Source organism: Mus musculus, chromosome 13 (genome assembly GCF_000001635.26).
Source record: "Mus musculus strain C57BL/6J chromosome 13, GRCm38.p6 C57BL/6J".
Classification (NCBI taxonomy): domain Eukaryota; kingdom Metazoa; phylum Chordata; class Mammalia; order Rodentia; family Muridae; genus Mus; species Mus musculus.
Genome location: NC_000079.6, coordinates 110,357,960 through 110,383,518, shown reverse-complemented (window position 1 = coordinate 110,383,518; position 25,559 = coordinate 110,357,960). Strand labels below are relative to the sequence as shown.

The following is a 25,559-nucleotide window of genomic DNA, read 5'->3' as shown; positions in this document are numbered from 1 at the left end:
GATCCAGCAGACTCTGTCACAGCTTTCTTGCTGAGTCCCCAAGGGTGAATGGGATCCAGGATACTTCCTGCAATCCCTTTTGTAAAGTTACTACTCCCTTTCAAGAAAGCAGAACTTGCCAGGCAGTGGTGGCGCACGCCTTTAATCCCAGCACTTGAGAGACAGAGGCAGGCAGATTTCTGAGTTCGTGGCCAGCCTGGTCTACAGAGTGAGTTCCAAGACAGCCAGGGCTATACAGAGAAACCCTGTCTCTCGAAAAGCTAAAAAAAAGAAAAGAAAACAGAACTCATACGACCTCGTGGGTATTGGGTCCAACACACACCAGCTTTTGGAGGATAGCATTCAACTTCAGAGACTCCAATCCTGAAGCCAAGAAGAAAGCAAGCTTTGTATTATATTCCTCCGAAAACACGTAATTAGACTTTGAAATTTAACATCCAACACTTTGTAAATGAGCTTCCAAAGAGATAAAGGGTTAACTTTTGGGTTTAAATATTAAACACAATAAACACCCTCCCTCAACCCCCGAGGTGTTTATTTTGGCAGGCCAGCTCTTGGTAATTTGATTAAAACAAACAAACAAACAAACAACAACAAAAAGCCTTATCATAAGTGTATCAAAATAACTGGTCAAAAGTCACCTTTATCTTATCACTGGTTCACGTATTTGTGGTAATTTTTGTCATCTATTTTCTGCACACACTTTTTTTTTTTCAGCAATCTCTCATGATTGTGCACTATTGAACTGGGAACCTCGACTCTATTGACTGGACTTCGACTGCCCTCTGCTGGTCAATGTTGAAAATGACAAGCATCGCTAAGGTTAAAGCTGCTTAGAAAAGATATAATTAAGATCAAAGCAAAACTCACTCAGACACATAGAACAAACAAACAAACACCCTAGCCAGCAGGGTGGTAGGTGGAAGCTTCCTGTTGACTGCCATCTTGGTTTCTCCATGTTCTCTCCCATAGGCATGTGGTGTCTTCAGCAATATGGTCTTACCATCAAGTCGTAGGGGTAACCAAGCCCTGGCAATGGCTTCTAGTGCTCAGATCAGTCTATGGGACCCTTTTAGCCAATAACTCAAAAAGATATAACGTATTTCTGGTGCTGCGGTTTTATTTGGTAGCATGTGATGTCCAGTCAGAGTATTGCCTCCTACGTAATGTAGTAACTCCATTTAGATTCCTTTTATTTATGTATAGATTTTAAGACGTTTCTTCACCAGTAGTCTTTCAAAGCATTCTGAATGTTAGGTGTCGCTCTCATATTCCCTAATCTACCCTGGCCCCATCCCTCACCCCGTTCATTCTCCTCTTCTAGTTTCCCTTTATCCCTTCATGTTCTATTTCACTTCCTGTAAGATTCTTATCTTCTCCTGATCTACTTAACCTCTGTGAGTATTCCAAATGGAACTCACAAGTCTAAAGTGTAAAAGCTAACATCTACCAAAAAAGGGAAAGAAAGAAAGAAAACACACACATGTCTCACTGGGTCTGGGTTAGCCCACCCAAGCTGATTGCTTCTAGCTCCACCCCTTTACCTGGGAATTTCATTTCTCTTAATAGTCGATGTCATCCCATTATGTCAGTGTATCACATTTTCATTGTCCGTTGTCAGTTGATGGGCACCTTGACAGTTTCCAGCTTCAGGCTGTAATGAAGAGAGTAGCAATGAGCACAGATGAGCACATGTCTCAGTAGTAAGGTGAGAAAGTTGTGTGTGTGTGTGTGTGTGTGTGTGTGTGTGTGTATGTGTGTGTTTGTATGTGTGTGTGTGTATGTATGTTTATGTTTATGTGTGTGTATGTTTATGTGAGTGTGTATGTATGTATGTATGTATATGTGTGTATGTGAATGTGTGTGTATGTGTATGTATGTATGTGTACATGTGTATGTGTTTGTGTATATGTGTATGTATGTGTATGTGTGTGTATATGTATATGTGTATGTGGGTATATATATATATATATATATATATATATATATATATATATATACCCTACAAGCTACAAGGATAGCCTGCTTACAAGATATATCCACCAATGCAATTGAGGCACAGATGTTAGGTAAATAACCAACCACTTTTAAAAGTTGAATTTAAGGCCCATCCCATGAGATGGAACCTGATATTGTTAATAAGGCCAAGCATCTAAAGCTAGATCACCCATGGGCTCTAGGAGAAAACTTCCCATTATTTATTTTGCCAAATGAACATAGCAATGCACACTGCTGTACCCATAGATCAGCTCATCACTCAAGCTTCACCAGAGAAGTTGTTTCTTGCAGCAGATAATAACACAGCAATTCCCATCCTGCAGAGAGCAGACTTTGGAGTGCTCGGCATGAAAAGGTTGTCTTGATTACACCCCTTCCCCAAAAGCTCAAGAATTTATACAGAAGAGAGGGCAGAAAGTTTATAAGATATAATGGGGCTGGTATACATATGAACTCACAGAGAGAGACGGTGACAGCGTGCCTAAGACCTGAACAAGCTCATGCTGAACGAAATCTCAATGCTGCTAAGGAAGTCAACCCAAAGTCCTACTCCCAGCCAAGAAGGTGTTCACAACTGATAGCTCCTGGTAGAGGGGAATTCAGTTTTCTTCAATATTGTGACACTGGGTGTATCTACCACACTCCAGGGCAGGCTCCATGCTCAGGAGTAATTGGCCAACAGAAATTAGACTTCATGGTTTTTTAGAACTGACTCATTAATATGCTTGAAGAATGTCTTAGTTATTTTTCTACTCCTGTGGCAAAATGCCATGACCAAGACAACTTATAAAATAAATCACTCAATTGGGCATATTATTTCAGCTGTTCCATGATGGAGGTACAAAGGCACAGGAGCTGGGATAGCTAGCTGTGAGCTCACATCCTGATCTGTAAGCAAAAGGGAGAGAGAGGAATGCTGGGGATGATGCCAGCCTTTTGAAACCTCAGAGCCCTCCCCAAGTGACACATCTCAAACCACAAGGCCACAAATTCTAATCCTTCCCCAATAGTTCTACCATCTGGGGACCAGGTATGCAACCATATGAGCCTGTGGGGGCCCTTCTCATCCAAACCACCATGTATTAACTAAAAACATTTCATTAGTCAATACATTGCAAATAAAATATGATATATTTAAAAATTCATCCTCAAATCACAAAAAGCACATCTTCCTATAATACAAAACTTCTACAAAGAGGGTAAAGGGTTGATAAAACAAAACAAAACAAATATCTCTTATGTTTGCTTAAATTCATTTAAAGCAAACAAGCTGGGATTAAAAAGTATATTGAGATGCCTACAAAACTAGTAAAACATGACAGTTTGTGGCCAAGTTATACTGATGAAGTGTTGATTCACATACATTCCATACACTGGGAATGGAGGTTAGTTCAATCTTGGAAAAAGGCAAGTTGGTTGAATGTGTGTGTGTGTGTGTGTGTGTGTGTGTGTGTGTGTGTGTGTGTAAGAAAAACAGACTCACTCAAAAGTTATCTAATGAATAGGACCTTATATGTACAATGATGTCTGTCCTGTCCTGCGTTAGCAAATGACTAACCAAACCCAAGGTGAGTTTTGTATGGAGTTATTGAAAAGCAAGCCAGGCTGGCTAGTTTTATGTCAACAAGCTAGAGTCATCTGAGAGGAGGGAACCTCAATGGAAAATGCCTCCATCAGATCAGGCTGTAGGCAGGAAAGCATGTAGGGCATTTTCTTAATTAGTGCTTGATGTGGGAGGGCCCAGCCCATTGTAGGTGGGGCCATCTTGGATTGGTGATCCTGGATTCTCCAAGAAAGCAGGCTGAGAAAGCCATAAGGAACAAGCCAGTAACCAGCACTCCTCCGTGGCCTCTCCATCAGCTCCTGCCTCCAGGTCTTGCTGGTTGAGTTCCTGTCCTTACATCGTTCGATGGTGAACTGTGCCGTGGAAGTATAAGCTGAATAAACCCTTTCCTCTTTGGGTTTATCACAGCAGTAGCCACCCTAACTAGGACATAGCCATGCCCATTTGCTCGCACAGACTTGTACTGTCCTGCAATAGTAGAGTTGGGCTGTGACAGATTATCGGTTTCCAAAGCCTCGAGTGTTTACACACAGACATCCACAGAAACAAACAGCTTCCCCGTGGTGCTCAAGGCTTTCAGTACAACATCGCTGATTTAGAAATAATAATCTCCTGAGGTCCTATAAATAGAATATGGATTACATGAATGACGATAAACTCACACAATGGTATTGAAGGCAGTTGTGAAAACAGAACTCAAACCATGGCAACGATTGATATGGAAGGATCTCAGACACAAACAGTGTGAAATTCAAGTATAAGGCAAAGTGTGTGTAAAGCACGGTTCCATAGAATAAGAAAGGAGTGAGGAAGGATATGTTTCTAATAGTCTTTTTAAAAATTGGATATTTTATTTGTTCACATTTCATGTTATCCCCTTTCCCGGTTTCCCCTCTGCAAACTCTCTATCCTATCCCCCCTTACCCTGCTTCTATGAGGGTGCTCCCCCACCCACCTATCCACTCCTGCCTCACCACCGTAGCATTCCCGTACACTGGGGCATCAAGCCTTCACAGGACCAAGGGCCTCCCTTCCATACATAGAACATAAGAATTTCAAGAATGTCTGGTATTTAGTCTTTGATAATTTTATACAAGAATACAATGTGCTTTGATCATATCCATCCTGCCCCCATTATCTCCTTCCAAGCCTGCAGAACCTCCCCTCTCAACTCCATCATCACTTCATTAATATTATAGTTATTATTATTAATAATCCCTTGTATCTGATTAGAACTATCTATCTGTGCACAATATAGGGCCATCCACTGAGGCATGGACAATTTACTGGTGGCCACATCCCCAAAGGAAAAACAACTCTCTTTCCATTGATAGCCATTAACTACTGAAAACTCCCTGTCAGGGGTGGGGATTTGACAGCCCCTTCTTGATCAGTGCCAAAACCAGCTTGGTCGTGTGCAGGTATCTTGCAGGTGACCTCGGCTGTTGTGAGAATTGTGTGAAACAGCAATGTTGTATCCAGAAGTCAGCACTTCACAGCTCCCTCCCCGTCCTCCAGAGCCTACATTCCTTCCAGTGTAGATTCATATTTCTTATATTTATATTTTGATAACTTTATATATGAGACCTGTATCTACGGCATCCTTCCCCTCCCTCTCCTTCTTGTTTCCTTCCATGTTCCCTCTGCTTCTCAAATTCATAGCCTTTTATTCTTTAATTATAATTATTACAAATGCACACCTAGATGCTTATAAAGGCAACCTGCTGAGATCACTTAATGTTGCTCATATGTGTTAGGGCTGACCTAACTTGGGATTGGCTAATCTATCAGAGTTCATACCTGGAGAAGATGGAGCCTCCTTATCTGCCTCTGCCTCTGTCTGTTTGACACTCTGCCTATCTATCTGTCTATCTATCAGTCTATCTGTCTGTCCATCCATCCATCCATCCATCCATCCATCCATCCATCCATGTATCCATGTATCCATGTATCTACCTCTGCAGTCATTAGTTGTAGCTCTTCTAGGAGTGAAGCCTTGTGTGAATTCCTCCACCCACATTGGTGTTGATTGGTGTTGTTATTGTTCAGGTCTTGTTTAGGCATCCACATTGTTGACTGCAGTGTCCCTCTCATGTACAGAAGTCACTACACTACAGCAGACATTCTGTACCCTTATATTCTTTCCACCCTTTCTTTGTGATATTCTCTGAGCCTTGAGTTATGTTCTGGGTGTATTAGTAGGGGCTTGGCACCCATGGTCAATTCTCTGCATTTTGATTAGCTGTCTCTTTCTCTAATGGTCTCCATCTACTGGGAGGAAGGGGGTGGAGCTTCCAGGGTGAGAGGTAAGAGACATAATTTTCTTCATGTATAAGGATGAGTATTTAGAACACAGGTAAAAATTATATTGGCTTAGTGAAGGACAGTTGTAGATTCTTTTCTAGGGTCTTACGGCTTCATCAGCTGTGGGTAGTGGTGTAGTTTACAGTAGGAGGCATGAACGTTATCATACTAAGCCAGCACTAAATCCAATTAGGTGGCTGCCTGTTACTTTGGCAGCTTACACTACTACTTCTAGTGTCCTGAGAGCTGTTCCTCGGCGAAGAGGCTTCCAAATTAGTTCCAGCTTCATTCTTCCACAGCGTCTGTCTAGAGTGTGTGGTGTTTTCAGCCGCAGGTTCTGACCGTCAGTTTCTGGGAGTCCATCAAGGACAATGGAAATAGCTTATGTTGTTGGAGGGTCTCCTGCACTCTCCTGACCAACACCTCAAAAGGAGTTTTCCTTGCCTGGCACTGGGATTTTTGTTAGATAGTCTATGCATCTCAGGGGACTATCATCACCTCAAGTAGTCTGATTTTATTTAAATTATATATCTACATTTATCCATATTTATGTCTATTTACCTATCATCTCTATCTATCATCTATCTATCTATCTATCTATCTATCTATCTATCTATCTATCTATCTCTTTATATATATATAGTTCCATAGAATAAGGAAGAAGTGGGGAAAATGTTTTTAATAGTCTTTAACATCCTTACTGCTGTTTATCCCACCACCCTCTCTGTATATGTTTCCTGACCGCCCTCTCTCCCCAGGTAAATCTCTTCTACCCTCTGCCCAGTTTTTCTACCACCCTCACAGCACATTTCCCTCTGTAGATCTCCTCTCCATCCCCATCCCTGAGTTTCTCTTTGATTTTCCTGTATTTTGTGATTACCCCAAGTATACACAGTATATACACAGCTAAAATTTTGAATAGGATCCATACATGAAAGATAACATGTGACGTTTGTCTTCCCAGGTTTGGGTCACCCTAATCACTGTGATATTTTCTAGTTCCATTCACTTGCTTGCAAACTGGCTGTTTTCATTTTTATTTTTATTTTTATTTATGGCTGAATAATCTCTCTCTCTCTCTCTCTCTCTCTCTCTCTGTGTGTGTGTGTGTGTGTGTGTGTATGTGTGTGTGTGTGTTTATCACATTTTTGATAGACACCCATCAGTCAAAGTCAAAGGGCATTTAGATTGCATCCATTTTCTTTTTTTTTCCCAACACAAATTTTTTTAATTAGGTATTTTCCTCATTTACATTTCCCAATGCTATCCCAAAAGTCCCCCATACCCACCCCCCAACTCCCCTACCTACCCACTCCCCCTTTTTGGCCCTGGCGTTCCCCTGTACTGGGGCATATGAAGTTTGCAAGTCCAATGGGCCTCTCTTTCCAGTGATGGCCGACTAGGCCATCTTTTGATACATATGCAGCTAGAGACAAGAGCTCCGGGGTACTGGTTAGTTCATATTGTTGTTGCATCCATTTTCTACTTGTTGTAAATAAAGCAGCAATGAACAATGTAGTGAGAGTTTTGGTTTCTTTAAAAACTCATTTGTGTTATGTAAACTTGCTTTTGTTTTAATCTCAGGTGTGGGATACAGGGCTCTTTCAGATGATATCTACAGCTGCAGACCCTTTGTCTCATGCTCTGGCCGAGCCATGATTTGTGCCAGCTGCAGATGGTTTAATCCTGGGAATTCTTGAGAAAGAATAAATAACAGGGATGAGAAGCTCTGAAGAATAGAGAGGGCACTCAGAAGAAGAGGGCGTGGCTGTTCCTCTTGCTGGTTCCTGCTGCTGCTCTTGCTGGTGGTCAAGAGAAAAGAGGCAAGAAGAAAACGTTTGAGATATCTTGACAAGATGGAGATTGAACTTGCCCAAGCAACTCAATGCCCCTCTTCAGAAGAAGTAGTTTAAAGAGACCTACGTACCCTTTCCCTCTAACCTTCTTTCTCTCCTACCTGGTGTCGGGATATTAGAAGAAATAAGGGTTAGAAGGGAGGTAGAGAGATAAAAGAACCCAAGTAGACTTAAAAATATGCCAACATAACATTAGTTGAGCAAGTATCTGTGGTGTAGGATGTAGAATCCTTTAGACACATGCCAAGGAATAGTATAGCTGGCTCATATGATAGATTATTAGTTTTAGCATTTGAAATTAGTTGTTTTATTGATCTTGGTCATTCTGACTAGAGTAAAACAAAATCTCAAAGTAGTTTTAATTCTCATTTATCTATAAGGATGTTTAGTGCTTTTTGAGATATTTCTTAGCCACCTTTATTTCTTTTTGAGAACTCTCTCAATTCAGATCCATTGGTTATTTTTTCTTTGCTGCACAGAGCTTTTTACTTCCATAAGGTCCCATTTGTTAATTCTTAGCCTTAATTCTTAAGCAAACGGAGTTTTATTCAGCCATCCATATATTTCTACATCCATATTTTATATGGTGCTACCTAGGTTTTGTGTTTCTGGAAGTGTCAGATCTCAGGCTTCACAGTGGGATCTTGAACCATTTGGAGTTAGTTTATTTTACTGTCATTAATATGAGTTTTATAGGCTTGGAGGTTTGATCCATTATCATGGTGGGAAGCATGGCAACCTGCAAGCAGACATGTTGCTGGAGAAGATAAGAGTTATTCATCTTGATCCAAAGGCAGCCAGAAGACTATCTTCTGCATTGGGCGGAGCCTAAGAATTAGGAGCCCTCAAACCCCACCCCCCTTGATGACAGGCTGTCTCCAACAAGGCCACACCTCCAGATAGTGCCATTCCCTGGGCCAAGCATATTCAAACTACCACATTTTATTTCTGAGCTCCCATAGGCTGGTTCAAACACATGTGTCTTTCGGGTCCACACCTAGCCATAGCATAACGCAAAATACATTAACTGCAACTTCAAAAGTCTCCATATTCTATCACATGCTTGACAATGTTTAAAAGTCCAAAGTTCAAATTCTTTTCTGAGATTCATGCAATACCTTATCTGTAATCCCTTTTAAAACCAAAATAATAATAAAAATAATCATATACTTCCAACATCACAGGATATCTATTACCATTCCAATATGACATAGTGAGGAAATATTGAACCAAAAAAAGACCAAAATCCAGCTGAGCAAACTCCAGACTCTGCATCTCCATTTTTGATGCCCAACTCCATTCAGCTTTGTTGACTACAACATAAATATTTCTCTCAGGCTGTTTTCACTCCCTGTTAACAGCTTTCCTCAGCAGGCATCCCATAACTCTGGCATCTCTAATAACTTGAGATGTCCAAGTCCACTACGACTTTATTTGTCTTAGGGTTTTTGTTGCTGCAATGAAATACCATAAACCAAAAGCAAGATGGGGAAGAAAGGGCTTAGACTTCCAGATCATAGTTCATGGCTGGTGGAAATCAGGACAGAAACTCAAGCAGAGCTGGAACCTGGAGGCAGAAACTGATGCAGAGGCAGTGGGCAGTACTCATTATTGGCTTGCTTCATAGAGCTTTCTCATCCTGTCTTCTTATAGAACCCAGGACCACCAGCCCAAGGATGACACCACCCAGAATGGGCTTAGCCTGCCCCCATTGATCACTGTGATGGTTTGTATATGCTTGGTCCGGGGAGTAGCACTATTAAGAGGTGTGTCCTTGTTGGATTATGTGAGTCACTCTGGGTGTAGGCTTTACTACTTGGAAGTGAGTATTCTGCTATCAGCCTTCATCTGAAGTTGTAGAACTCTCAGCTCTGCTTGCACCATGCCTGTCTGGACACTGCCATGCTTGCATCTTGATGACAATGGACTGAACCACTGAGCCTGTAAGCCAGCCCCAATTAAATGTTGTCCTTATAAAAGTTGTCTTGGTTGTAGTGTCTGTTCACACAGCAGTAAAATCCTAACTAAGACAGAAGTTGGTACCAGGGTCTGGGGTATTGCTGTGATAGGCCTGACCATGCTTTTGTTTGGAAGAATGTGGATTTGGGGACTTTGGGTTTGGAAAGCCATGGAATGCTTTAAATGGGGTTTAATGGGTTATCCTAGTGGAAATGTGGAAGACTGTAACTGAGAGTGATTTGAATCGAACTGAGCTGGCCCAGGAGGTTTTAGTGGAGAATTTTAGAATGTGGCCTAGAGACTGTTTTTGTGTTATTTTGGTGAAGAATGTGGCTACTTTTTGCCCATGTCTAAAAAGTCTGCCTAAGGCTAACGTGAAGAGACTCAGAATAATTGCACTGGCAAAGGAATTGCACTGGCACCTATCATAGACTTTGTTCTCTGGTTAAGTCTCATGAAAAACATTTTAAACAAGTATAGCAAGCTGAGAAAGGGAAAATATAAAATATATGGTTTGAGCATTAAAGAGGCACCAAGAAGTGACCTTGAGGCAAGATCCCACCCAGCCAAATTTAGGTCCAGGCATGGTAGTACACGCCTTTAATCCCAGGAGGCAAAGATCTCTGAGTTCAACGCCAGCCTGGAGCCATTTCTAGGTGAAGAAAAGCTTAAATTCAGGCATTGTGGTATACACCTTTAATCCCAGCAGACAGACATGCAGATCTCTGAGTTCAAGGTCAGTCTACAGAGCAAGATCCAGGACAACCAAGCTTAGGCAGTGAAGGAGTTAGAAAAGAGGAAGCTAGTGATGATGTAATAGAACAAGGGGGACCATGTTCCAGCTCCTGCAAGCAGCAGAAGCGGCTTTGGCCATGTGCCTCTGGCTTTATAGTCAAGAGGAGAAGGAGACTACTGGGACAATTGATGCTAGTTAGCTGGAGCTAAGAAATTAGTGGTGATTAAGAAGATACCAGCAACACTGAGATGAAATCATCTGGGAAATGTTTTCTGAGAACACAAAGAAACTATATTCCAGAGATAGCCAAGGTTGTACCTTTTGCTGCAGCTGGACTTGGCAACATATTAGAGTCACCCAGGTGGTATTGGCTTTAAGGGCATTAAGGGATCAAGAAGAGCTGCTGAGACTTGGCACTGTGAGAGGCCATGAAAGGCCATTGGTGAAAGTGCAGCATCAGTTGCAGTTGATGTCCCAGGACTTGAGGACTTGAGGTTGGTACCATGAAGAGAGCCTATGAGAGGCTTTTGGTGAAGCCTAGTTGCAGCAGAAGACCCCAGCATATTGGAGATACCAGTACCATGGGATGACCACTAAGAACAGCAGCAGAGAAGTGGATCAACCTGAGGTTAGAGTGCTACAGAGGGCAGAACTGGAGAAGTGATGCAAAGCCCTTTGGAGGAGCCCAGAAGATCCTGTGTGGATCTCAGACATTGAAACAATAAGCTATAACATTGAAATTGCCTTGGAGACCCTATGATGTTCTAGATACCAGAGCCATCTGCTGAGGAAAGCTGCTAACAGGAAGTAGAAACAGTCCAGGAGAAAGAAGTTTGTTGCAGTCAACAAAGATGAAAAAGGAGATGGAAATCTGAAGATCACTTTGACATCAGACATGGAGATGCAGAGTTTGGAGTTTGTCCAGCTGGTTTCCTATTTTGATTTGGGCATTACAGTTAAGAGATTAGATGGCTCTCAGAGGAGACTTTGAACTTTGGACTTTTAACATTGTTGAGATTGCTATAGACTAGAACTTTGGAAGTTGAACTAAATGTATTTGGCATTATGCTATGTTTAGGTATAGCTCCCATAGACTCATATGTTTGAACAAGTCTATGGGGACCAGGGAGTGGAATGTGATGGTGTGTACATGCTTGGTCCAGGGAGTGGCACCATTAGGAGGTGTGGCCTTGTTAGGTGTGCCAATGTGGGTGTGGGCTTTACTACCCTAGTCCTAGCTGCCTGGAAGTGAGCATTCTGCTAGCAGCCTTCAGATGAAGATGTAGAACTCTTGGCTCTGCTTGCATCATGCCCACCTAGACACTACCATGTTCCCAATTCTATAATGAACTGAAACTCTGAACCCGTAAGCCAGACCCAATTAAATGTTGTCCTTATAAGAGTTGCCTTGGTCATGGTATCTGTGCACAGCAGTAAAACCCTAAGTAAGACAATCACTAACTGAGAAAATGCCTTACTGCTGGATCTCATGAATGCATTTTTTTTTCCTCTACTGAGGCTCCTTTTTCTCTGATGACTCTAGCTTGTGTCAAATTGACACACAAATCCAGCCAATACAGTTATCATAATGTCTGTCTCAGCCTGTTGCTTGTTGGTATACAGAAAGGTCACTAGGTCTTTGTAAGTTAATTTTGTAGCTTGTCATTTTGCTGAAATAGTCCATCTCTTCTGAAGGATTTTTGGAGGAAATTTTGGGATCTCTTATGTACAATATCATCTGCAGATAGAATGGTTTGACTTCGTCTCCCTTTTGTTCTAACTCCATCCTCTGCTTTTGGTGCTTGAATTGCTGCTTCAAGGACTTTATTAAAATTGGTTGGGTATGGTGAAGATCCCTGTCTCGTTCTTTATTTTAATGGGTCTATATTTTAATTTCTAATTGTTTATTTAAGATGATGTTGGTTATGATTTTGTCAGGCAGCCTTTATTATTCTGAGCTGTGTTGCCCCAGTCCTATTTTTTTCCTAGAACTTTTATCATTAAGGGTGTGAGATTTTGTCAGCAGTCTTTTCTACACCTATTGAGATGAGTGGGATTTGCATGATTTGTTACATGTATTGACTTATGTTGAATGTCTGGCATCAAGCCAACTTGACCATGGTGGTTGACCAATATTCAGTTTTCCCATATGTTCCAATATTCAGTTTTTAAGTGTTTTGATGAGGAATCTTGCATCTATATCCACCAGGGAAGTCAGAAGGTAAGTTCTTTTTTTGTTGTTGTATGTTCGCCTGGCTTGGCTATTAGAGTAATACTGGCTTCAGAGAAGTTTGGGAATGTTCCTTTTGAAGATAGATACTGCACACATCAATTTGCTATGATCTGCTTTGTGTGTCAGTATGTAATCTGTTTTCCAGAAGCTCCAGTGTGTTTTTTTTTTAGTAGAATTGTATATTCTTTGATGTCTGGGTAGAATATTTTGTAGATTTCTGCTATAATTACCTGTATTATCTCGGAAACTCCTTTAATCTTATGACAAATATCCAGAGCACCATGAAAGTAGTGCATAATTTTAAATATTATTTAAATAGGAAGACTGTAAATCTAAAAAGTGAAATCCTGAGAGTTTGAAGTCAGGAAGGGTGAGAAAAAGCTGGGGTGGTGGTGGAGCAGAGCTAGAAGCAAAAGAGTAGCTAGAAAATCCTCCAGGAGGCAAAATGATAATATCAACAGAGAGCAAGATCTGCCACACGTGATGGTAATGCACACAGAGTCAGTTAGTGGTATAAATTCTTGAATAAAGTATGCAAGGATGATGAAGAAATAGAATGCCAGCTAGTATCCTCTCCAGCAGAATCCATGGAGCACTGTCATGGAGCGCATGGAGCATTGTCTGGAGCCCATGGAGCACTGTCATGGAGCCCATGGAGCACTGTCTGGGGCCCATGGAGCACTGTCAGGGAGCCCATGGAGCACTGTCATGGAGCCCATGGAACACTGTCATGGAGCCCATGGAGCACTGTCATGGAGCCCATGGAACACTGTCATGGGGCCCATGGACCACTGTCATGGAGTCCATGGAGCATGGTCATGGAGTCCATGGAACACTGTTTGGGGCCCATGGAGCACTGTCATGGAGCCCATGGAACACTGTCGGGCCCATGGAGCACTGTCAGGGAGCCCATGGAGCACTGTCAGGGAACCCATGGAGCACTGTCAGGGAGCCCATGGAACACTGTCATGGAGCCATGGAGCATTGTCATGGAGTCCATGGAGCCCATGGAGCACTGTCATGGAGCCCATGGAGACTGTCACAGAGCCTATGGTGCTGTTGACTGTGAAAAGATCAGTTCCAGATGTCAGACTGGGAATCCTGTGAAGACAAATGTAGTACAGAGAGGGGAAGGGATTCACCTTCAGGATGAGGAAGGCAATTCTGCTGATCTCTGGATTTCTGATGCAAAGGAGATTGGAGAGGAGTAGGTAGGCAGTCTCCCTGTGGGTGAGGATCTGTGAACACTGCATAGTGCCAGGAGTGAGGTTGGTGGAGAGCAGAGGCTAGGAGTGGCTGCTTGGTGAATACACCAAAAGACTTCCAAACAGAAGAGTCCACTGCTTTAGAATGCTTGCCCGTCCCAATATTCTTATGAGTTATGGCTGTTTTGCTTTTGTTGTTTTGAGACAAGGTACCTCTATGCAGTCCAGGCTGGCCTTGAGCTCACAGCTTCTCCTGCTTCTCATTCTCTGGTGCTGGGATGAAAAGCATGTGCTTTAATCCTGGCTTATGAGGTTTCAAGTATAATTTTATCACTAAATGATGCCCTCCGCAAAGGCCATCGTACTTTTAAAATTTCCCCTAGTGATTAAGGAATAAAGAACATTCCCCACTCCCCAAGTAATGAATCAAAAGGTAAAGAGATCAAAAAATGGTGTGAATAAAGGATGCTATGGTCAATCTCTCTTGATGCTATAAGAAATGCAGTGTTTTCTGTATCTAAGTGGGGTAACTGTGGGGCCATTTTACCAGTCCAAGGTGGCTTACTAAAAGTCCTTAGGGTACTAATATTTTGAGGCAGTCTGTCCACCGTCAAGTAAAACAGCTAAAATTGTCATTTACACAACATCGATCAAGTGGTGCCCATCCAGGGTCCCATGGCTTGTGAAGATCCATTGCACACAAGTCATAGTCACTATAAAGGTGGTGTGACAAGTGGTCACACGCAAAAGCACCTAAGGCCAAGCCATAGTTTTCATCCAGCAGAGGGCAGCATTCTCTAACTGTCTGCCGTTAGGTCCTTTTCATCCAGCAGAGGGCAGCATTCTCTAACTGTCTGCCGTTAGGTCCTTTTCATCCAGCAGAGGGCAGCATTCTCTAACTGTCTGCCGTTAGGTCCTTTTCATCCAGCAGAGGGCAGCATTCTCTGTCTGCCGTTAGGTCCTTTTCAAAGCACACAAGCACTTTCTAGAATAGATTTTCTGCCACATGTAATATAGGTGTTAAAGATAAGCAAAGCCAGAGACTTGGGAAATGATAACAACAGTTCTATCAGTAAGAAATTATTTCAATCAAGAGTATAATCCAGTGTGAAGTGAATTCAAACATGATTTGCACAGAGCTGCCTGGACCTTTGAAATGGAGAACAAGCAACCAGGAAGAGGTGAACATAGTTTTAATACAGTCAGGGAAATAACAACATTACAAAAGGCAGCAAGGAATGTTGGTCTACGTGAGACTCACCCAGGTTTGCTACTGGGACCATTGAAACTTAGGCTCCTGTGCTAAGTCCTGTCTTAGGTGTTGGCTGGGACAGTAGAACTTCTTTTTGCAGCTTTGAGTTTCAGCAGAAAGGCACATTAGGAGAGGCTAGCTCAAGCTACAGATGTGGTCATGACTTGTTAGGAACGTGTTAGTGTCTTAAGTCTTTCTAGGCCAACAGTGATATCTGCAGAGAAAGACTAAGAGAGGCCAAGCTAGAGTTTGCACCAAGAGGGAATTTCATCACGGGGTAGGGTGTTGATAAGAGGGTGTTATCAGTAGGAAAGTGTTGGTGTTTCTTAACAACTTATTGACTGCAATTCTATTTTGGTTGTTCCTAATGACCCCAACATAATTGGGAGACAAATAGAAAACAATAACTCTCTCTCCCTCCCCCTCCCTCTCCATCTCCCCCTCCCCCTCCCTCTCATTTCTTGTCTCTTCTGGTTTTTCTCTCTAGTCTCTTGTATCTCTCTCTGGTCTCTCCCTCTGATCTCTTCTCTCTCTCCCTCTCTCTCTGGCTCTGGTTTCTCTCTTTAGTCTCTCTCTGCTCTCTCTCTCTCTCTCTCTCTCTCTCACACACACACACACACACACACACACTTCTCAATTCTCATATCTCTCTAATTTCTCATTTCTTGTTGCTCTCTGTCTCCCTCCCTCCTTCCCTCCTTCCCTCCCTCTCCCTCTCCATCCCAGCACTTTTCGAATAGCCACCATGTACTCGTACCCTGCGCTTGTTCTTCTTTCAGTCAAAGCTCCATGCTGCCCCTTGGAAACCCATGCACACTGGTGGTGCTGTGTGTGTGGTGCCACTCTTCTTGCTCCTCAGCCTCTCTGTGGCTAAGCTAACTTTGCCCTGCCCACCAGAGCACTATAGCAGCAGCAGCTGCAGCTCTAGAGGCTTGCTGAAGGCTTGGCTTTACTCAGGCCAGTGGTCTGATGTGGGGCAGTGAGGCAGCCTTCCTGCTGTTCTGCCAACTGTAAATATCTGAATGTACAGCTTCAGGCACCTCCCAGGTGGAGCAGGGGCGACAGGAAGAGGAGAGACTGTGTACAGAGGCATTTTTTCTGCCTTTGGCTCCAAACCACACCACAATTGTATTGTGACCAAAGAATGATATACACAAAGGCGGTCACAGAAAGCACTTGTGTGCCCACTAAGCAGTATGAGAAATAAAAAGATTACCAATGATATTAAATCTGTGCTATCCTTAGTCACATAGATCCCTCCCGATGAAGCCACTTTCAGTGTTGGTTCTTTCTGTTGAAATAAGAGCATACATGGAGTTTATGTATATCCTAAGACAGCTCATGGGCACAGGGTAAAACAAAACAACACCAACAACAATAACAACAACACCACCAACAACAAAACCTAAAACACCAATGAGTAAAAGCACGGAGTGTCAGCCACAGTTTAGTTGAGAACAACAGACTCCATTCGGGCTAATTTTGCCCCAGCGAGTGTGATACAGACATTTATTTACATTGTTTTGTGTTAGTGTTGTGCTGTCTGGGTCAGCTGAAGGCCCCTCCACTCTGAACATGGCTTCTCTAAAAGCCACTCATAGAAGCTGAAGATCCAAAGCAAACACAGACCACATGGGTGCTCAGACAACTACCTGAGGATTTGTGTTTCTTATGGAACTTTCTAGAAGTTCCTGCTAGCACTGGCACCTGCTGGAGAGAAGTGTAAGCTCTCTATCAGCTGCTCCAGCCTGCAGCCACGCCCCATCTGCGGCTTCTTTGGTTGTTCGTTTTTGGTTTGGTTTTGCTAAAAGCTGCATCTTGGGTAAGGCTCTTGCCATGCCCACACTAACAAAGCCTACACTTGCTCTCTAGTTTCTCCAGGCTTACTTACAGGCCATGCTTAATTATAAAGCTGTATTTCATAGAACACAAAATGATAGCTAAAGACTCTAGATGCTGCCTATTCTAGAAAGAAGGATGGTAAATACCATGGGGTAGGATAAAATTGGGGTTTCTGGTGCAATGCTAATTGTCTTAGGTTTTATATTGCTGTGAAGAGACACCATGACCACACAACCCTTATAAAGGAAAACATTTAATTGGGGCTAGCTTATAGGTTCAGAGTTTTGGTCCATTATCATCATGGAGGAAGCATGGCTCAATGCAGGCAGACAGGGTGTTGGAGAAGAACCTGAGAGTTCCAAATCTGCATCCATAGGCAGAAAGAAGAGACAGTGAGCCACTGGGCCTGGCTTGAGCTTTGGAAACCTCAAACACCCACCCTCTGGGACACACTTCCTTCAACAAGGCCAGGCCTAATCCAACAAGGTCATACCTACTCCAATACTGCCAATCCCTATGAGTCTGTGGGGGGGGCATTTTCATTCAAACCACTAAAATGATCATTAGTTTCTTTACCTGAGGTGTTGATACATCTATTTTTTTTTTTACAAATTGTTACCTAGACTTTCTCTTTATCTATGTGTATATAAATATCTGTATTTGTGCAAATATGTCATATATCAATTTATACACATCTTTAATACCCCACCCCAAAATAAATAATTTTAACTCAAGGTTTACTCTCCTAAAATAGTCTTTATATTTTTCATTGCTTTAAACTGTCCTTTATTGAACCTCTTCCATATAAAGTAACGAGAACTCTGAAAAGGGAGACTAGTGGACAGGGTAAAGACAGTTCTCATGACGTTAGCACTAAGTTCACAAGGGGCTAAAGGTGCAAACACAAATGCCAAAGGACCAGGAAGTGCACCATGGTGCTAGAAAATCAAAAGAGGCTGGCAGGCAAGTGTCTGCATGCAAAGGGGTGGCATGCATTGACTATACATGTGTGATGCAGGAAAGTTTTGTTATCAGCGTGTACTCAGGGTGGTGACTGAGTTAGGGGAAATTATGTGGCTGCATGACATATGACATACATACACACATGCATACATATGTGCACATGAGGCAGAAAGAGAGGTAGACACAGAAAGAGAGACAGACAGACCTACAGAGACACAGAGAGGGGTGGGTACTTCATACTGAGGTCTTCTGTACCCGGGGATGAGTACTGAAGAGAAAGGCCAAATGGCAAGGGAGATGTAAAGGGTGACCTGGAAGACATTATGGGAAAGAAAACAGGTCATGCTGAGTCTCTGGGAGGAAAGAGCTGGAGATGTTTGGGGAGCAAAGCATAGCAGGTAGGGAAGAGATATGGGGACAATACAGTGGCAGGAGACAGAGGCTTATCATGGAAGGCCTTCTAATCCATAAAAGAGTGGCACACGGGGGAAAGTAGATTAATTCTAAGACTACCAAGAGCGTCTTAATCGTAGGTGACGTGGTCTGACTAATACTTAAGAAATGCTGCTCATTTAGTTTTGGGGATGCAATACAGAGAGATAACAAGATAGGAGGAAAACTTGAAAGAGGCTGCAATGGTTGCTTCGACAAAAGATGGGGTGGTGTGTAGAGCAAGCCCTTGCCTGAAAGCCTTTAGTATTCTGGTGGGCAACCTCTACTAAAGCAAGCAACCCTGTCCAGCTAGAACCAAACAGGAGGTCGTTTCCACAGTTCCCCACAGTAGCAACAAGGATCACAGGGGCCCCATTTTGAACACAGTGTAACCTGTGAACTGCACACAAGATTTTATTTCTGGGTTTCATGTCCTTGACACTCAGCTCCTCCATGCTCTATCTCCTTGATTATTTCCTGAACCTTCTCTGACTTCATAAAAGCCCACAGAGAGGCTCTCCTTCATTCTATCCAAATGCCCCACAGTCAGGTCTACTATCTTTAGTGTGGTTCAAATACCCTTAGTCAGATGAAGCATCAACTGTATGGGGAAAATAATCTTGCCAGGCAGGAGGCCTCCAATTGATTATTCAGTACCAAACCATCAGCCCTGAAATCACATACCTATACCTAACATTAAGCAGTTTGAGTTTGAGAGAGAGTGGGGTGGGTGGGAGACATGGAAGGAGTTGAAGGGAGGAAAGAGATGGGGAAATAATATAATCATACTTTCATTCCAAAAGAAAGGTTAACAAAAATAAAAGCACAGAAAAATTGTAAGAATTCAACTGCACATCTTTGAAATGAAGCAGATTTAATGTGAGACAACATGGCAGGGATTTGAACCCAGGCAAGGGGACCTAGTCCTCAAAGCACAGGCTCTGTATTCAAATATCATGGTGCAAGCTATCTTTAGTAGATCGTTTCACTGACCATGCCTCATCCCATCATCTCCCATCCAGTGAATGGCACCCACCTTCATGCTTTCTATAAGCTTAAAAATTCCATGTAAATGGTTTATAGTTGTGTCTAGTAGTTGTCCAACTGCTTAAAATATGCATCAGTATTGTGCTATTTTAGCCAGCCTACAAATAATTCTAGAGCTGTCTCCGATGAACTCTGACCACTGGAGACCGTTTTCCTTTGCGACACTTTCGAGTTCCCTTTTTATGGTAAAGAAAGGTGAAGTAAAGACTTAAGTGGTTTGCTCAAGATACCAAGGGCACGATCTTTTCAAAGAAAGCCCTAGAATGACTCAGGCCTCCTGAGGACTTTGAAGGACTTAAGGGAAAACGTTTAGATACTAAGGCTTGAGAACACCCTCAAGGACTTTGAGAACCTAAAGATTCATATTGCTAAGAGTGCCTTGGAATATTCTAGTAAAGATGAGGAGTTCATTACCATTGAAATTCAGAGTTGTAGTGTTTGTTTTGTTTCCTATTACCTAAAATGCCAGTCAAATTACATGGGAGCTGAGGTACCTGTCATTGAATGACAGTTCTATGATGGGCAGAGATTCTGAAGAGAGTGGACAGAGAGGAACTTACAATTCTAAGAAGTTAATATAAGGTACATATACTCAGAGACATGTCTATTAAGGAGCCCTTGGAGTTCAGCCTAAGCTCTTGCTAGCACAGCCAAAGAGAACTGCTGGTCTCTGTGGGAAAATAAAAGCAGGGATATTTGGAATCCCTCTAACCCACCTAGGACCATGAACCTTGCTGGGCTATCACCAGTGTCCTTGTGTAGACCCTGGTTAACCAACATCTCTATGAGGAGCAATGACTTCTGAAGCATGTTTTCCTCAGAGGGAGTGAAGTGTGCTCTAATTACCAGGATCCTTAGAGATAGGTCCTCTGCCCCATGCCATGTCTGTTTGTGTTGGTTTGATTCCATTGTCTTCTGCTCTGAGAGACCAGAGTTATTCAAGAAATCACTATTTTTGTTAAAACAAACAAACAAACAGCAGATTGAAAGCAATTACTGTACTGTACCTTCCCAGATTTCTTTCTCAGAATCAATGTGCAGGTGAGATGTTGGGGCTCAGGGCCGGGACTCACAGTGCTGCTCTCCTTGGAGAAGCTAGCAAGCCAACCCTTACCTCGACCATGTTAGAAGTGGTAGGAGTGATTGACAGTCTCTATGTGAGCCAGGTTTCTATGGATCCAAATGCTCCCAACTCTAGCCTGATTGAGGTCCAGTCTCAAAAAAATGGTCAGTTACTTTAAAAAAATTAGGATATTATATTATTCTAAACATCTCCCAAATAAATTGGAAGAATCAAACAATGACTACCTTGGAGTCTGTTATTAATTCTAGTCTATAGTAATATCATCAGAGGAACCTAAAGGTATGCTGAAGTTGTGTATAACTGTATGGCTTAGAAAGGTACACACAGTCTGAGGTAAGTTGATTCCTGCCTTAGAAATGTTGAGCTTGGCAACACAGTGTTTCATTCATGGATGAGTGAAGTGGCCCAACTTCTTTCCATATGCAATGGGTACCAAAGTTTTCAGTGCTCATTTATTTTCTTGACCAAGAGTAGAGGTGGGGAGGAGTAAATGGAAGAAGAGGTAGTGTTGTTCAAGTGGAGTCAAAGCCTCAAGTCCTCCTATCTGATCTGATAGCAGTTAAGAAAGCCTTAGATGAAGAAAGGGAGTCGGACTGGAAGGAAGTATATTTTAGACATAAAACCCAGTTTCAAGCATAGTCTCACTATAATGGCGGTTGTGTTGATGCACGGAATCAATACTCAGTGGTTGTTAAAGAAGCCGAGGGACCATGCATCCTGTGTTTTCCTATGGCTGAACAGACCGTGATGCACAGTAGTGCTTTGTAGCTGTGATGCTAATTGTTATAGGTTACATTACTACATGGCATCGTGGTTTTCGGTTATACATGAATTTTGGTGAATAGAAATCTCGAGGAAATCTCCCTATCTCAGTGAGAGCACATAGCCGTAATTCCAGGAAGTCGAAAGCCTTGCTTCAAGCTGGGCTTGAATCATCAACGACCCCCATCTGCCTCACCCACACAGCCTCACCAACTCCTAGACTCAGTAAGACCAGATTACTTAGAGTCCACCTAGTTCAAAGTCTACTGACAGCTTTCCAAAGTATTCCTCCGCTCAGTCTTGCAGAGCAATTTGTCAAAAAATACAATAAATAAATAAATAAATTCAATAAAAATATATCTGGATTGTCCTAAATTCTGTGTCTATTAAAATTTCTTTACTAGTTATTTCTGATATGTACTATACTTTTATATATACCACATTTGTAATATACTATGTATCTTAATATATACTATTATATATATATATACATACATATATATATAAATCTTTATATGTTATATAGAACATATAACCTTATACATAATAAGTATATACAATTGTATATATTTAAATATATATCTGAAAACAATTGTCTTGTATATAAGGTTCACAATCTTCAGTGTTGATTAACCACCATGAAGATGGGGGTGTGTGACGTCTCCAGGGAAGCCCTTTTGTATTGGCTTCCAAGTCTATAGACCCTTGAGAACTTCTGACTCTGCTCATCACACACTTGTAGACAGTTGCATGTGTTTGGGGTTTCATATCCATGGAGCCACACAGTATGCACTTTTATGTATGTGGCTTCTTTAATCCCACAGTATGACAGTCCACAATGCCCATACATATTAGTGGCTTGCTTATTTGGGGGCTGTATTCAACTCATTTTTATGAATCTCCAATGCTTTTTTCCTCTGATTTTTCCTGCTGTTGGACTTATAGACTGTTGCTATCTTGAGGCATTATGACTACAACTGCTATATGAGGAAGTAACATTGTCCACTCTAGAGCATACGACTAGGAGTAGAATTTGTGCCTTTTACTTCATTGGGTTTTTATTTGTCTTCCTTCTTAGCTGTGGGACATAGTCTAGCATTTGTAAGTCTACAAAACCAAAATACCGTGTGCCTTTAAGTCTGAGTGAGTGGCAGATTCCACAGCTTTTAGTTGTCTATTAGCATAGAAACACCCCCCAACGCTCATTCTTCAGGGTCCTTTGAACTTAATTTATCATCTGTAATTTCTGTGGCTAGGTGTTTATATCAGGTTAGATTTCTACAATTCCTGCCCCCCCAAGAAAAACCCCCCAAAATTGAAATAATTTAACAAATTGAAACTTCCATATACAAGTTAAGGAATTTCAGATTAGATTTTTTAGAAAGATTATAGAAGGGTGGGAATGCTCTACCCCACCTCTTTCCCACAACATATCCTGCACCAAAGGGGGAAACACCTCAAGGAGAGCAATTGTTCTCAGCTCCATGGTAGTAAAATCAAACCAACAAACAACATGGCGGCTTTCATTTGTGATCTATGTAAGTAGTTAAAATTGTCAACATATCAAATACTGGCAATGGGGAGAAAAAAGAGGGATCTCTCATGTATTGCTAGGCTCTGTGTATAAATGGTATATATGCCATAGTAGCAGCCATTTGGGATTCAGTAGGACTACAAGTGTTCATACTCAGGGATTCAAAGCTTCCATTTACAAGCTTGTCCTAAAGAAATTCTCCTTAATATTTCCAAGGATGTGGAATGCAGCCGCCAGTTAGGAGAAGCATCTGTAATTCTTTAATTCATGTAAAATGATGCTTGGAAAGGCTGTGGTAGAGAATGGAAAAGTAGAAAAAGGCCCAGACTAAATAAATGCAGTTGACCCTTTGTGTCTGCACAACCTGCACGTGAGCAGCCACAAGTTTCTACTTCCTGAGCTGGAGTCTAAAGTACACAGGTCTGTGCCTCATTCAGATGGGGGGTGGTATTAAATCAGTAATAACCATGTGTTTATTTGTTTGTTTGTTTGTTTTTGTTTGGTACACAGGCGGTACATAGTAATGGAAGCAATGCCAAACACGACAGAAAAGTATAAGATAATTTTAAAGAAACCTCTGACTAAACACTCTGTAAGATATTGCTCTCCCAGTTCCCATGCCCATGAGGTACTTCAATATTGCTCTTATCTGCAGATAACAATGAGTACTCCAGGTGTAATGGAGCAGCCTCGTCGGAATCCTAGGAATTCACTCTTGAAACCTCCATCAGTGATTCTGACAGACTTTCAGATTTGAAGACATTCCCACACCAAAAACTATCTTCCAGTGAAACCTGTCCTGTACGTGCAGAGAATCGTCCATTTTAATTTTGCCTGTTGTTACTGGCATGGGTTTGTTTGGCTTCAATCCATCCATGCCTTTTCCTCCCAGCTTCACTTACACGCTTCTTCACTTTAATTTTTTCATGACTTTTTCCACACGCGTGGTAAAATTTTACTGATTAGAAGACTGTATTAGCAATCTGGTATTAACAATCTGATTACTTTGTGGATTAACCACATAAGCCTATATACAAAAAGTAATTTGCTGGCTAAGTATGCTACCTTTACCAGACCATGTAATGCTTTATTTCAAGACATAGATTCCTGGACTATCTGTAGCAAATAACATGAAGCTTTCGAACCCTTTATGGAATGTCAAGGACAATTTCATGAATATGACAAATATTCAAAATTTACATACATAATTATGTGCCCCTGCCTACTCAGTTCAAGCATTTAAAAAATCCCACTGTTAAAAGAAATCAATATTTGATATAAAGAAAATTGCTACCATCAATCTATATGGGAGAAATGTACTTGAATAATTGTCCAGTCTAGATTATAGTGAAGATCAATAAATTACGTCCCAAGTTTTAGACTACCCAAACCATAGGATGGCAAAAAGGAAAGAAAGAAAGAAAGAAAGAGAGAGAGAGAGAGAGAGAGAGAGAGAGGGAGGGAGGGAGGGAGGGAGGGAGGGAGGGAGGGAGAGAGAGAGGGAGAGAGAGAGAGAGAGAGAGAAAGAAAGGAAGGAAGGAAGGAAGGAAGGAAGGAAGGAAGGAAGGAAGGAAGGAAGGAAGCAGGAAATGAAAATGACCAAAATAAGCTTAGATGCAGCTGTTGTGGTTAAAAGAAAAGAGGTTGGGAAGAAAAGCAAGGGGTATCTTGCTACACTAAAGACTGGGAGTTAAGAAAACACAGTTTAAAACTGCACCTAAGCCATAAAAACAATAGTTACATAACAACTCAATTTTTAACAGAAACATTGTTTCCTCCATAATCTTGAAGATAAATTCTGCTACTTAAAAAAGGTTCCTATTTGAGGTAAGAGCCAGGTAACTGCCCTCTGATTTCTTAGTCCTTAATACATTTCAAGAGGAGTTAGTTAGTTTGCCTTAGTTGCACTTTTAGAGGAGACTATATACATTCACACAAATGTGTGTTCATCTGTTTGTATGTGCATCTATGCACGCACATGTGCATATTTATGTGGGCATGTGTGAGTGTGTGCCCGTGCATGTGCATGTGTGTGTGTGTGTGTGTGTGTGTGTGTGTGTGTGTGTGAGAGAGAGAGAGAGAGAGAGAGAGAGAGAGAGAGTGAGAGAGAGAGAGAGAGAGAGGTCAGCTCATACCTTACTGCATTTAAGTGCATCAGGAAAAGTGGCTCACTTGCTGCTCTCCCAGCTTCCCTGCCCCACCGGATTACTCTTGCCTTAGTAAACTCTTCTCATGCCCACTAACTTGGTTTCAGGCTTTCATTTCCTGTCCACTGAGAGCCGTGCATCTGTCTTCCTGCTCTTTGTTGTTCTCTAGAACTGTATATTTCTTTGCCTTCCTTCTAAGGTCTTAAATGTTGTGTGGGCCCAGTGGCTTCTCCTTCTTTGGGTCTCAGGAGCTTCAGGGCGTGTATTCACTGCTCCATCCCCGTAGCTCTGGCAATTTAATTTAGAACCTTACACACGCCTCTAATCTATATCCCTGGCCTCCCTCTTCTTTTAAACCAGTTTATACAAGGTTAATCCTATTTGATCAAAGGAGTTCTGACACAGTCTAAAAGGCAATATTTCCGTGACTATTTCTACATCATCTATCTAACTCACTTAGTATCTGTTCGATTCAGCAGTTCTCCCCACCGCCCCCTTCCATGGGGCTGGCTCTTAGAGATGATAAGACAGAAAGATTCTATGTGGAAGCTTGACAGGCAGTCCATTACATGACGAACAGTGGTTCTTCTCACAGCGCTGGGTCCATGTCTCTGGGGAGTAGACATTCTACCGCTGTGCTT

General features: G+C 42.0%; 1 long non-coding RNA gene across 1 annotated transcript; it reads right to left on the bottom strand.

Annotated features, from left to right (window-relative positions):
- Positions 1-235: 235 nt before the first annotated feature.
- On the bottom strand, positions 236-25,075 carry Gm41058. The gene is made up of 3 exons (XR_873950.2): positions 24,907-25,075; positions 1,545-1,654; positions 236-363 (listed from the first exon to the last, which is right to left on the bottom strand). It is a non-coding gene; the product is annotated as a predicted gene, 41058 (long non-coding RNA).
- Positions 25,076-25,559: the final 484 nt, after the last annotated feature.